We start from the raw sequence: 13,836 nt of genomic DNA on the forward strand, positions 1-13,836 counted from the left end.
ACAAAAAAAAAAAAAAATTGAATGTTGAAATGTTCCTGAGAAGATCTTAGGTACTTATAGAGTGTTTGGATGAGGAAATTTAAAATAATGTAAATTAATGTTCTGGAGTTTGTAAATTTTCTTCTTTAGCTAATGGATTTAAACATGGAATTGTAAAACTTAAAAACCACAAAAGAATGATTTGACTCAATTGATCCATCAGTATGATAGAGCCCTTGTATTTATAATTGGAAAGTGATATACAATACAACCATTACAAGAAGTAGGGTAAATCCCTATTTACATGTGAGTTCTATCAACACTTCAAACACAACACAACAACTTATATAGAGTTTGAAAAATACAAACAACGGATAAAATATGGAGTTTGAATTTGAAACTATAGATAAATTTTTGTATAACATCCCCCCGCAAGCAAAAAGGTTGAGGAAGAACTGGAAGCTTGTGGTGGACAACCTTTGTGTGAACAAATCTACAACTTGATCCTCGGAGCATATAAAATTAACAACTAGTTTACCACGAATCACCTTCTCCCTAATATAATCGTAGTCATCCTCAAGATGCTTGGTCCTGGAATGAAATACATTATTGGAAGCCATAGCAATAGAGGACACATATATCACACCATATACTTGGGCAAGATAAAGGCAACTACAAATCATGAAAAATTATCTAAGCCAAGATATCTCTACTGCTGTGTAGGTTTGCTTACAATACTCACCCTATGTGCTTGACCTAGAGATTGTGCGTTACTTTTTGGAGCTCCAAGACACCAAGTTGTTTCCCAAATACACACAATAGACGCTAGTAGATTAATGACAATTTGGATCACCAGCATAATCTGCATCTGAAAAAAAAAAATAAGCTGTAACTCACCAAGTTTATATACAAGACCATGATCATAGGTGGACTTGAGATAACGCAAAATCCTATTGACAACTAACCAATGCATGGACTTGGGAGAGTGCATGACTTGGCAAACTTGATTAATTGCATAGGATAGGTAATGCCTAGTAATAGTGATACCTTATTTATTATGGGAGTTACAAATCATTTAATTTTCAGTTTTTATTTTCTATTCATTGCTTTAATTTTTCTGGTTAAATGTGTCTGGAGGTTACAAGTGTTGGATGCCTATAAAAGGCCACTCCTCCTTCACATTTGAAGACACCACAATCAGATTTCTCTATTCTTATACTTTCATATATTCCCTACTTTTCATATTATTTTTGAGCAACGATTCTGTGGCTTGGAGATTTCTATCCGACCGTAAACGTGCTCACATCGGACCTTAAGTATGCGTATTGGGGTCGTATCTTGGAGTCTTGTAGACCATCATTACCTGCATGTAGGGAGGCTACAAAGGTTTTAGGACAACGTCTTTGACGTGCTTTCACTATACCAGGCTTGTTTTCTTACTCTTGATTTATTTTATTTATTTATTTGTTTCGTTATTTTTACTTTACTGTTAAAGCTCTATTTTATATATTATTTATATCTAAAAGTTTTGAATATGAATTTTATAGAAAAGGAAAAAAACAATTTTTAATAAATAGTTACAACAAGGCATGTTCTAGTCACATGAATGGCTTGATCTGCCATTCTTCTTTCAATAGTTAGGAGAAGAGTCTCGAGAGTTGGATAAGTGATTAGCATATTCCGTGCTTGAGCAGAACTTACAACCACATCTCAAAGGCATGACCAGGGTTGTTAATAATAATCCGGACAAACTCGTCATCATTCACTAGCTATCGAACTAGGGCAAGGTAGTCAGATACAGAGAGATCACCTTTCATAGTACGCATTAATTCATTGCGTAAATGCAAAATCATAATAGAATGCATCAAGGAAACCTAGTTGAGTGAAATAGTGGACAAAATAGAGTGCGTCAAGGAACTGTTGATCAAGTTGAAGAACAATTGGTCCTGCTACACCTAAGTAGTGTAAGGAGGATTAACAATTGGCCCTGCTACACCCAAGATGTTTTGAAGGACACTAACTCGAGCTATCGACAAAACCCATCAAATCACGACTCCTCAAAATCGAAACAAATTGAGCCAACAAAAGCGAGTAGTTGGATGGAACAAGTTTAATAGTAACAACCACATTCATGGGAGAAACCATGGGACTAATGGGGAAGGGGTGGGTTGGGAGTTGTTGGTGCTTGCATAATTATTGTTGGCAATTTAGGAAAAGAGAAAAAAAAAAACTAGTGATTAAGTCATAAGACAAAGGGCTCGTGATACCATTTAAAACTTAAGAACCATAGGAGAATGATTTGGCTCAATTGATCCATCAGTGGAGCCATTGTATTGATAATTCAATAGTGATATACATCCGTTACAAGAAGTAGGGTAAATCCCTATTTACACGTGAGCTCTATCAACACTTCAAACACAACACAATAACTTATCTAGAGTTTGAAAAATATAAGGGCTCGTTCGGTATTGTTTTCTAAGCTCGTTTTCTGTTTTCCAAAAATAAAAATCTAATGGATATGCATTCGGTGCGCCATTTAAAAAAAACACATAATACGGTCTTTTGGAAATGAGTAAAACACAAGGCGTAAAAGTGAAAATGCTGAAAAGATGTTTTCTGTATTTTCAACAAATACGAAGCACACTGTTTTCAAAAGCACGAGATTCAAGCGTATCTCATGTTTTCTTCGTTTCATCACGAGCTCTCCATCCTACATGACTGATCTCCACAACTAGTGCTAGACTATTGTACCTTCCATCCTTTTCCTCTTCAAAAGTTTCTTTGTTGAAACATGTACAAATTGTTCATTAAGAAAAACAAATAGTTCCTTCTTTTTTTAACCAAATCTTTCCTAGTTCTAAATTTTATCTATAGATAATTATAGTAAAATTTGTTTCAATGTGTTTGGCTAATTTTTGGGCTTTTTTTTTTTGTGATTTGTTATGGGTTTCATATTTGAATTTTGTAATTGTGAGTTTGGTTATGTTCAACTTTGGGTTTTTCTTCTCTATGACTGTAGGGGTTTAGATATGGATTTGGTATATTTGTGTTTTACTCCATTAATTTTTATCTAAGTGCTCAAAAATTGATATGGTGCATATCTGGTTTAGAATGCTTTTGTTGTTTTCGTTTGTTAAATGTCTGCAAAGATGGTATCATGGTTCTTTCTCACATTAATAGAGTAGTTATTAATTACAAATGAAATAGCAAAAGTTTTTGGTATACCTAAATAGATCCATGACTATATGCATGCAATCCATTTGTTTCTCTATTGTTAATATATGACTAAAAGACCATTTGTTGTTCCTTTTTAGAGATGACCACTAAGAATGCTGTTAACGAAAAATCTTATAAAGCTAATTGGCCTTCAAAACACGAGGAAATATTTATACATATATTACATGACCATGTAAAGAAGGGTGACTTGCATGGATCTACTTTCAAAGGGAAAGTTTGGTTAGAAATACGCAATGACTCATGTGCAGAATATGGAAAGAGATGTACTACTGTACAACTCAAATCTAAATTTAATAGATTGCAATCAAAACATCGTGAGTTTTCAGATCTTATTGATCATACATGATTTCAGTGCAACGTGAGTTTTCAGTGCAGCCATGATGCCCTCTTGAGGAGCCCAAAAAAGACGAGTTGATGAACCACTGGCCCGAGACATTTGGAAAAGGCGGGTTGAAGAATAGCTGAGAAGAGATAGTGGAAAAAGACAGGTGGCATTGTCTGCCCAAGAGGTGGGAAAAAGGAAAAGTGTGGAACCTTTTAGCAGTCCGTTAGAGCCGTGGGTGGAAGCTGATCTTGTCCTAAGCTCATATCAGGAGGCGACCAAGAGGGTCTTGAGGCTAGAGGTCATTGAGGGACTATTCTTTGAAGAGATAAGATACAGTGGCATCACCCTATTGACCTTGGAAGATCAAATAAAGGTGGTGTATTCTGATGTCCTCTTGTCTGCAATCATTTTATTGTGATTGTCAATCTCACCGTGTTTCAATACAAGCTATAATGAAGTTATACGTTGCTACTCAGAATGTGGCTGCTCATTGCAAATTTGATAAGGGCAAAAGGGATGAGCAGATGGTGACCATAGTGAAGCTGAATAGGACAATCAGAGAGAAGACGCTAGTTGAGGAGGAGCTAGAAGTTGCGCGGGGTCTTCTTGAGGGGGAGATCAAGAAGAACGCCTAGCTATCTTCCGTCTTTGAGAAACAATGTGACTAAGCCTAAAGTTGTCCAGCGCACATAAAGAATTGGGTGAAGCTAAGCAGCAGATTGAAGCTTTTTCATACAAGCTGCGACCGAGCTATGACGATGCGGTGAAGGACTTCATCGAGTCGGCTGAGTATCAGGATTGGGTCGCTGGTCAAAGGGTTGAGGGGTACTTCGACCTAATTGACAAAGTTGGCGAAAAATACCCCTTCTTGGACTGGAGCTTCCTGGATGACAATGTTGAGGAGACCCCAGCAAAGCAAGGTGAAGGGTCGCGCACGGAGGTGGTAGCTCCTAAGACTAACCCAATTGCTCTAGTGCAAACCTAGTTGTTCAATATGTCGGCCTAGTTGGGGAGGTTAAGGTAGTAACTAAACCTATTAAGACTGATGCTAGAGATGCTTAAGTTTGCGTTGTACCCCATTCGTCTTATAGTTCCTCTAAAAAATTCTGAACAATATGTCAGCCCCTTGGTCGGCTTGATGTTAGATATTGTTTAGATGTTTGGTTTACCATACATGGATGTGTTATTCGTATTATTTTTGCAAGTCTTAAAGTTTGGTGTGTGAGGATTGTGTAAGCGGAGTCGACCAAAAGTTTTTGCAAAAAGTAAAAACATTCCATTAATCACATAGTAAGTAGGGTACAAGGATTTCAAGCCGAGCACAGCACTAAGTCGGGTGGTTCGCTGCCATGTGCACATGCTTGGAGGGAAAACATAGTAGATGGTATACAAAAGACAAAAATAGTGATGCGACTAGGTGAGGTCTCCTATTATGCATAAGGGTAGTATTTCCTTAGGTGCTCGACGTTCCTTGGATGTGGCTGTTTCTTGCCGCTTAGTTGCGCGAGCCGATACATTCCGAGTCAGGCAATATAGAGGACTTGGTATGGCCCTTCCCAGTTAGCTCCTAGGGTACCAGCTGTTTTGTCCTGGTCGCCGCAATACTCTGTGAAGAACTAAATCCCCTAATTGAAAGGTGCTTGGACATGCTGATTGTAGTACCGAGCGGTTAATTGCTAATATATGGCAAGACGGAGAACAGCGTGAAGTTTGTGCTCTTCTAATAAGTCCATGTTGAAAGTGAGTTGCTTCGTATTTTATTGGGGTGTAAAGTGGTCGACTCGGTGTGTGGGGATATCGAACCGACAAACAATGTTTTTCCAGACGAAGCTTTAGACCTTTGTTCTTGTCATGGTTGCTAGAGGTTTTGCCTCAGCTCACTTTGTGAAGTAATCCATGGCATTGACTGCAAAGCTAGTCTGCCCTTTTCCCTTAGACATAGGTCCGATAAAATCTAGCCCTCATTGTGCGAATGGCCAAGGGCTAGTCATTGTAGTGAGGCGCTCAGGTGGCTGGTGGGATATGTTTACGAAGAGCTGGTAGGCCAAAAGTATCCTCGTCGCATAACCTTATTTGTCATTGATTGGGTTGCAGCATGGTCACCATATATCCCTTCATGGATTTCTTGGAGGGCTTCCCCAATCCTTTCTCTAGAGTTACATATAATAATATGGGTAAAGAATGACCTTGCTTGTATAGCTTTTCCCCTATAATGACATAGAGAGTAGCTCACACTTGGATTTTTTTAGCTTGGACCTTACCTTGGGGTAGGATGCTGTTGGTGAGGAAGTCCTGCATTAGAGTCATTCAGTTTAGAGCTTCATCCAAGGCCATAATTGTGCAGTCCGTCTAATCGATTCTTTTTTCTGCCAAGTACTTGATTGGGATTTTTCGAGTGAGCTCCCAATCCAGAGCTGAGGAGAGTTGAGCTAACGAGTCAGCTTGGGTGTTCTCCTTATGTGAGATCTGGATGATTATATAGGTCCGAAAAGAAGAGAGAAGGTTTTTGACCTTTTGGACATAAGCGGTCATGTACTGCAACCAACTTGGTACTCGTTCGTGGCTTGGTTGACCACAAGTTATGAATTGTCGTTGACATTGAAATGAATGGCCCTTAGTTCTTTTATCAGACGGAGTTCAACGAAGAGGGCTTTCTACTCTGCTTCATTGTTGGAGGCCTGGAATCAAAATTAGAGAGCATATTCCACCGCGATCCTCAAACATGTGCTGCTTCCTTGCAAGTTAAATGCACTATTCACATATAGGGTCCATTGTGGTCGGCACGGGTCAATGGTGAGGGTGGTGTGCGACACTACTAGTGCTTAGGTTGGGATTGTATCAGGAGACCATGGTGCAGTTACGAACGCTGGTGGTGTAAATTCGAGATAAAGTTAGTAACGCCTGGGCCTTCATGGCCGTGAGTGGCTGATAGGTGATATCAAACTCTCCAATTCTATTTACCACTTGATTAGCCTACCAAATGTTTCAGGCTTCCGCAGAACGTGGCTGAGTGGCTGATCAGTTAAGATAACGATAAAGTGTGTTTGGTAGTATGGTCCCGTTTTCGAGCCTAGACGATCAGAGCTAGGGCTAGCTTTTCGATCTTTACGTACCGAGTCTCTATATCAACCAAGGCCTTACTTATGTAATAGACAGGGTGCTGCACCTTATCTTGGTCTTGAGTTAGCACAGAGCTAACTACTGAGAGGGACACAGATAGGTATAACGATAATATATACCTGACTTCAGGTTTGGATAATATGATAGCTTGCCCCATGTGTGCTTACAAGTTTTCAAATGCCAAGGCGCATTCTAGCTTCCAATCCACTATGTTCTTATTCCCTTTGAGAGCTTTGAAGAACGAGAGGCATCGGTCGGTTGCTTTAGATATAAAGCAGTTCAATGTCGCTACTCGCCTTATCAGGCTCTGAACCTCCTTCCAAGTCCTTGGTTGGGTCATATCAATGAGGGCTTGGATTTTTTCCAAGTTGGCCTCAAACCATAAAGCCCAAGAATTTGCCTGAGCTAACCCCAAATACATACTTAGCCAAATTCAATTTCATTCCATACTCCTTTAAGATGGCAAGGGCCTTGGCTAGGTTTGTGACGTGATGGTCGACATAGACACTCTTTACTAGCATATTGTCTACATACACACCTACCTTATTGAGGCATGCCTTATTGAGGTTGGTGAAGTCAACACACATCTGCCATTTGTCTATTTTTCGAACCATAACCAAGTTTGATAGCCATTTAGGATAATCTACTGGGCAGATGAAATTACTTTTTTTGTTGCTTGTCTACCTCTATTTTCATGGCGACGTACCTGATGGTGTTGTATGCGCGGTGCTTTTGACGGATAGATCGGTATTGTGGGTCGATGCTAAGTTAGTTAGTGATTAAATTTGGGCTTATTCCCCTCATATCGTCATAGGACCAAGCAAATATGTCACTATTTTCTTCTAAGAACTTCATAAGTCCTTGGCGGATCTCTTGTGTCACCTGTGAGCCGATTCTTAAGAGTTGATCCAGATGATCAGGAAAAGGCGTTATTTGTTCTAGCTCTTCCACCGATTGTGGATTCACGGGGCTGATTTCTCCTTGGGGATTCACAATCGCAGTATGGTTGGAAATAGTGCTACCATTTGTATCCACGTAGAAGGCTTTATAGGTTATCTTGGTTTTCAATTTAATTGAGGTGGCATAACAAAGCCGAGCTGATTCCTGATTTCCCCTCACGATGCCGACCTTATAAAGCGTAGGAAATTTGATTAGCAGTGCTCTCATGTTGATTGATTGGTTGAGGTCACCAATTAAGGGCAGCCGAGGATGACATTGTATGATGAAGGACATTCAGCCATGATGAAGTCCATTGTAATGCTGGCACATCTTGGATGCACACCTATTAATAAGGTGAAGGGCATGTGCTCGAGAGGCTGTATATGTCCTATACTGAAAGCAACGAGAGTAGGGCACCTTCGATCGAGAAGATCTTTGCTAACCCCGAACTACTGGAAGACGTCGAGAAAAATGACATTGACCAAACTACCCCCATCTAAGAATACCCGAGCCACCTCACAATGAGCTATCTCGGCGGTGATGACCATGGGATCATGGTGGGGGAAGGTAACACCCACAGTATCACTCTCTGTGAATGTGATTGGCTCAAACCTTATATTGGGAGTTTTAGGCGGACGCTCGACTGTTTCGACCGACATCATCTCGGTAGTTCCTTGTCGGTACACCTGGGCATAACTTTTGATGGCTCGGTTTGAGTTCCCTGCTAAGGTTGATCCCCTCGATATGGTCGATATGAATACCCAAGATGTTCCAGGCTTATTGTCGACATCCCTATGCTCGTGGTCGCTGGCAAGGGCCGCCTCTCCCGCTACATATTCCCTCAGCTTTCCTCATCTGATTAAAGCTTCAATCTCCTCCTTGAGTTGGTAACAATCATCTGTATGGTGGCCATGAGTGCAGTGATACTTGCAATACTTGCTATCGTCTCTTCTTCTGCGGTTTGGGAACCTTATTTTCCTTGGGTTGGGGAGCTAATTGGCTATTACGACGAGGATCTCTCCCTTAGACTTATTTATAAGAGTATAATTAGTGTACTGATTATGCTTCTCGAGTCTAACCTCGCGGCATCGAGCTGAGGCCCCAAGTTCTCTTTTCTTCATTTTATCTAATTGATCATATGCATAATCATTAGGTCTCTTCTTTTTGTGTTGACATGGTACTAGGGAGTTTGGGTTTTGCCCGGCGGTTGCTTTTTTTGCTAAGTTTAGTTGTTCAAGCCTCGAGTAGTTGGTGGCTTCACGAAAGAGGTCCTTTTATGTCTTCGAGGGGTTCCTGGTAAGGGCAAAATAGAAGTTCCCCCTTGAGTCCACACATCAACGCGTTGTGCGCCGTTGCCTCATCCCAACCTTCACATTGTGCCTACTCATTGTTCAGTCGGGTGATATAATCCCTGAGCTTCGTCGAAAGTCACCATCAATAAGTCGTTTGCGGTGTATAGTCAATCTGAAATGATCATGTATCATTCTAGGAAGACTTTTCTGAGCTCGATGAAAGAACTGATCGATTTTGGAGTGAGCCGCTGAAACCAACTCATGGTGGGACCTTTGAGCATTGTTAGGAACATGCGGCACTTGGTTACCTCATTCGCGTCACGCCCTTCCATGGCATAACGAAAATTATCCAGGTGGTCGTAAAGGTCGGTCATTCCATCATACATGGGGATCTTTGGGGCCTTTAAATCTCCTATTACTTTGGCCTCCAGTAGGTCCTAGGTATAAGGTAGCTGGATTTCCTTCTCGGTGAACTCTGGTTCTCTGGGCATTTTTGATTTCTCTACCTACCCAAGCCGATCCCAAACACTTCTTAACTCGCCAGTAACCAAATCCCTAAACACAGAGGTGATGTTGCTGATGTCCTCCTCGATGGCGCTCGTCTGACCCGGGCTTTATCCTTCTGCAAGCTTTCCACGGACATTTGTTGGGCTTCGCCGAGCTTTTTGTTTCCTTCCATATAACCCTCGCATCGGTTGTTGCCTACTCCGGTACCTCAGCCTTCATTGATTCGGACGAGGTCTCGCTGGTATGCTTGGTATTGGTCTACTCCTGGTTTCGTTGTGAGCTCACCTTATCTACCAGCTTGACATGGCTTTCCTATAGTATTTCATTCTGCGCACGAAGGCTATTGTTGAGGTTTTGGATGTCCTTCACGCCTTCAAGATTCGGTTCATCTTGTCCTCCAAATTTTTGAGACGATCCGTTTGCTATTTCTCATTCCTCTGTCTTTGAATGTTTCTCTTAGTTGTAGCCGAGGGGCCCTTCCTTCTAAGATGCTGACTCTTCGACATAGTTTGGTTTTGCTTATGTCGGAGCTCGTTTGGATGAGGGAATGTTACTTCTATTTGCAAGAAGTTCCCACAGACGGCCCTAAATGCTGATACGGAGTCTTTCCTATAATATATGGGGTCTTAACTTGGGTCAAGACCACGACGTGCCCTGGACTGTGAGGTTGGGTTGATCTTTTAAGCTTACTTGCACACTTTAAGCAACTATCAGAAGAGGGGTAAACTTGCTAGGCACCAGTCAAACCCCCTCCGATGTCTAAGTTAGAAATGGGTTTAGAGTAAAGAGATGGATAGAGAGTTTATGGATGATGATATTTATCACCTTTGTCTCAATGCAGGTGAAAAGTATTTATAGAGAGAGAAGGAGATATCACATCTCCTTAAATCTTGCCAAAAAAAAATGATCTTTAGCCATTCCCAATGATGGGACTGAAGAGTGGTTATGAGCACTAGTCACTATGTTGATTATCAGGGATCAAGTACCAAGGCAACACCTAACTTGGATGTGAAGCGCATGAAATGATCCATTTCAGTCACCATGCTGGTATTACGTGTGTGAAGTGACATGGCCTAACAAGGATCTGGTCATATTAGAATACTAGCGCTTCTGCATTTTTGGTCACAAGACATCACAGTGGACCTGGGGTGGTCAATTTGGTCAGGTCAGTACATGAGCACCAAAACCCTAGGCCGCGTGACATCTTCTGATAAGCCCGGCTGGAAGGCCTACTAGTAGTACATGGGGTGGTCAACCTGGTCGGGTCGGTATATGAATGACTTAGCCTTTCTTGGCCACGTGGTGCTTTCTGATAGCCTTGGCTATATGAACCCTTAACAAAATTAATAAGTAATTACATAAGATGATGTCCTTAATATTAATTATCACATAATTAGTTGGCTTTAAGGGCATACTACTAACATTTAATTGAGCGGTGCTTTGGTGTATTGAAAGCACATTTTCTAATTTTGAAGTTGATGTCTAATTACCCTCCATGTAGACAACGATGTATCCTTATTGCATGTTATGTGTTACATAATTTTATCATAAGGGAAGCATGTCATGATAAAATGTATGAAGAGTTTCAAGTAGAAGACATGATTGTTGATGATGAAAATATGGCAACACCAAATATAAATATGTCTTTAGGAAATATTGCACACACCATTAGAGATAAGATTGCAATAGATTTATGGAGTGATTTTACTCAAGGCTCTTGATTTTGTTGTAATATTATATAATTTTATAATGATCACGTTAATGTAATATTTTGTCTAGAGAGGGCCCGTTCGGTAGCGTTTTAAGAGGTTGTTTTCATTTTCAAAGAACAAAAATTAGGCAAAATCACGTTCGGTGGCCCAAAAACAAAATACACTAAGAATGTTTTTATAAAATGAAAACAAGTTCATGTGTACTGGTAGAAAACAAAAAAAAAGTTGTTTTCATTCTCATGGGAAACGTTTTCATAAAAATAACTCACATATTATTATTTCAAATTGTACTACCATACATGTTTTCATCGTTTATGTTTTTTGAAGATGTTTTCTAATTAATCTACCAGAAGCATTTTCATTTCCTGAAAATGCAAATTCGTTTTCTTTTTTTTCATTCTCTAAAAATATTCTAAGAAAATATTCTCCAAAAATATTACTGGACGGGCTCTTGTATGACTATGAAAACCTATTTTTGCTTGTCTTTTCAATGATAACTTGGAGGAACATATAAGATCATGGAATTGTGTTTTGGTTAATTCTTAATATATTTTTTTAGTCAAATTTTATCTAATTGAGTTTAGGAAAATATGTTTGGGTCATTAATATCCATAATGGAAAATGAGTTTGACTAATTATATATATAAATTAATCAAAATATTATGTCAAAAAATGAATTCAAAAATCCTTGTATCAAATGCATATTCACTGTTTTTATCATTTTCATTTATTGATGCCAAATGCGTTTCCATTGTTTTTGTTCTCCGAAACTGTTTTTCATACTAACTACCAGACGCATTCTCGAATCTTAGAAATGCGTTTTCGTTTTCTGAGAATATTCTACCAAAATGATTTCCGAAAATGTTACCAGACGAGCTCTAAATAACATATAACATAAAGAGTTTGAATTTGAAACTACATAAAGACTTTGTCTAACAAGAATTTAATATTTTAAAACTTCTACTTTTTTGGAATTTTAAAAATGATAACTATTAAGATAGAATTTAAAGTTATGATTCATGACTTCTAAATTTCATATGTTATTTCTACGTGGAATTTCTAAATTTCTATGTTTTTGGTGTATGTCAATTTAGAAATTCTGACTTTTGTCCAAATTCCAACCCAAATTGATTTCCCCCCATCAAAACACTACAAAAGTTAGTTTTTTTTTTTTTTTTTAAAGTACAAAAGTTAGTTTAGTTAGCACTTTAGATTTTTTTGAGTTCACCAGTAAAAAAATAATGATATGTTCATTTAAGCTCTGATTAAATACTAAGGTTTCATATTAATAATGTGTGGAAAAAATCTTGATTTGAACATTTAATACAGTCCCCTTCTATTGAGGGATCCTTCAAATAATTTTATTTGAGGGACGCCCTTTAGGGTACCCTACAATTTTTTTTCCAGTGATCCAAACCATCTATTTTTTAGGTCTTCATTCATAAATCATCCTTACAAAAAATTAGACAAATCGGAAATTGTTTCGACATCCAATTGTGTCTTACAAAATCAATGAACACGGTGCTTCAAGAAAGTACTAAAATTTCAATAACTCAATTGAGTGGTCAAATGATATCGGATTCAAGTGATTTTTTGTAGAGATGATCTTTGAATGAGTATCTACAAAATAGACGGTTTGGATTAGTGAAATACAATCCATAGTGGCCCTACAAGGTATCCTCAAATAAGCTTATTTGAGGATCCTCAATAAACTCTCTGCATTTAATATATATATATATATATATATATATCCCTTCTATTGAGGATCCTCAAATAATTTTATTTGAGGGACGCCCATTAGGGTACTATATAATTTTTTTCCCAATGATCCAAACCATCCATTTTTTAGGTATTCATTCATAGATCATCCTTACAAAAAATTAGACAAATCAGAAACCGTTTCGACATTCAATTGTGTTTTACAAAATCAATGAACACGATGCTTCAAGAAAGTACTAAAATTTCAATAACTCAATTGAGTGGTTAAATGATATCATTCAAGTGATTTTTGTAGAGATGATCTTTGAATGAGTATCTACAAAATAGATGGTTTGGATTAGTGAAATACAATCCGAGTTGGGCCTACAAGGGGTGTCCTCAAATAAGCTTATTTGAGGATCCTCAATGCTCTCGTATATCCCTTCTATTGAGGATCCTCAAATAATTTTATTGAGGGCATTAGGTACTATATAATTTTTTCCCAATGATCCAAACCATCCATTTTTAGGTATTCATTCATAGATCATCCTTACAAAAATTAGACAAATCGAAACCGTTTGACATCCAATTGTGTTTTACAAAATCAATGAACACGGTGCTTCAAGAAAGTACTAAAATTTCAATAACTCAATTGAGTGGTTAAATGATATCGGATTCAAGTGATTTTTGTAGAGATGATCTTTGAATGAGTATCTACAAAATAGATGGTTTGGATTAGTGAAATACAATCCGAGGTGTCCTCAAATATATTTGAGGATCATATATATATATATATATTAGAAGAAGAAAATGTGACTTTTTTTTTCTTTTCTTTTTTATATATGATATTGTCAACTATATATAGAAAGGAGAATTTGAACTCAATGTAATACACTACAATCATACCTCTTCTATTTGCGGAAGGCCATCATCAAGGTGCTAGGTTTTAATGTCGGTTATTAATTTAAGAAATAACCATCATACCTCTTCTAATAAAATTATTATAAAAAAGAAAAGAAAAAACGAG

The sequence above is a fragment of the Prunus mume genome, linkage group LG3, assembly GCF_029339155.1.
Source record: "Prunus mume cultivar Tortuosa linkage group LG3, ASM2933915v1, whole genome shotgun sequence".
Lineage (NCBI taxonomy): Eukaryota > Viridiplantae > Streptophyta > Magnoliopsida > Rosales > Rosaceae > Prunus > Prunus mume.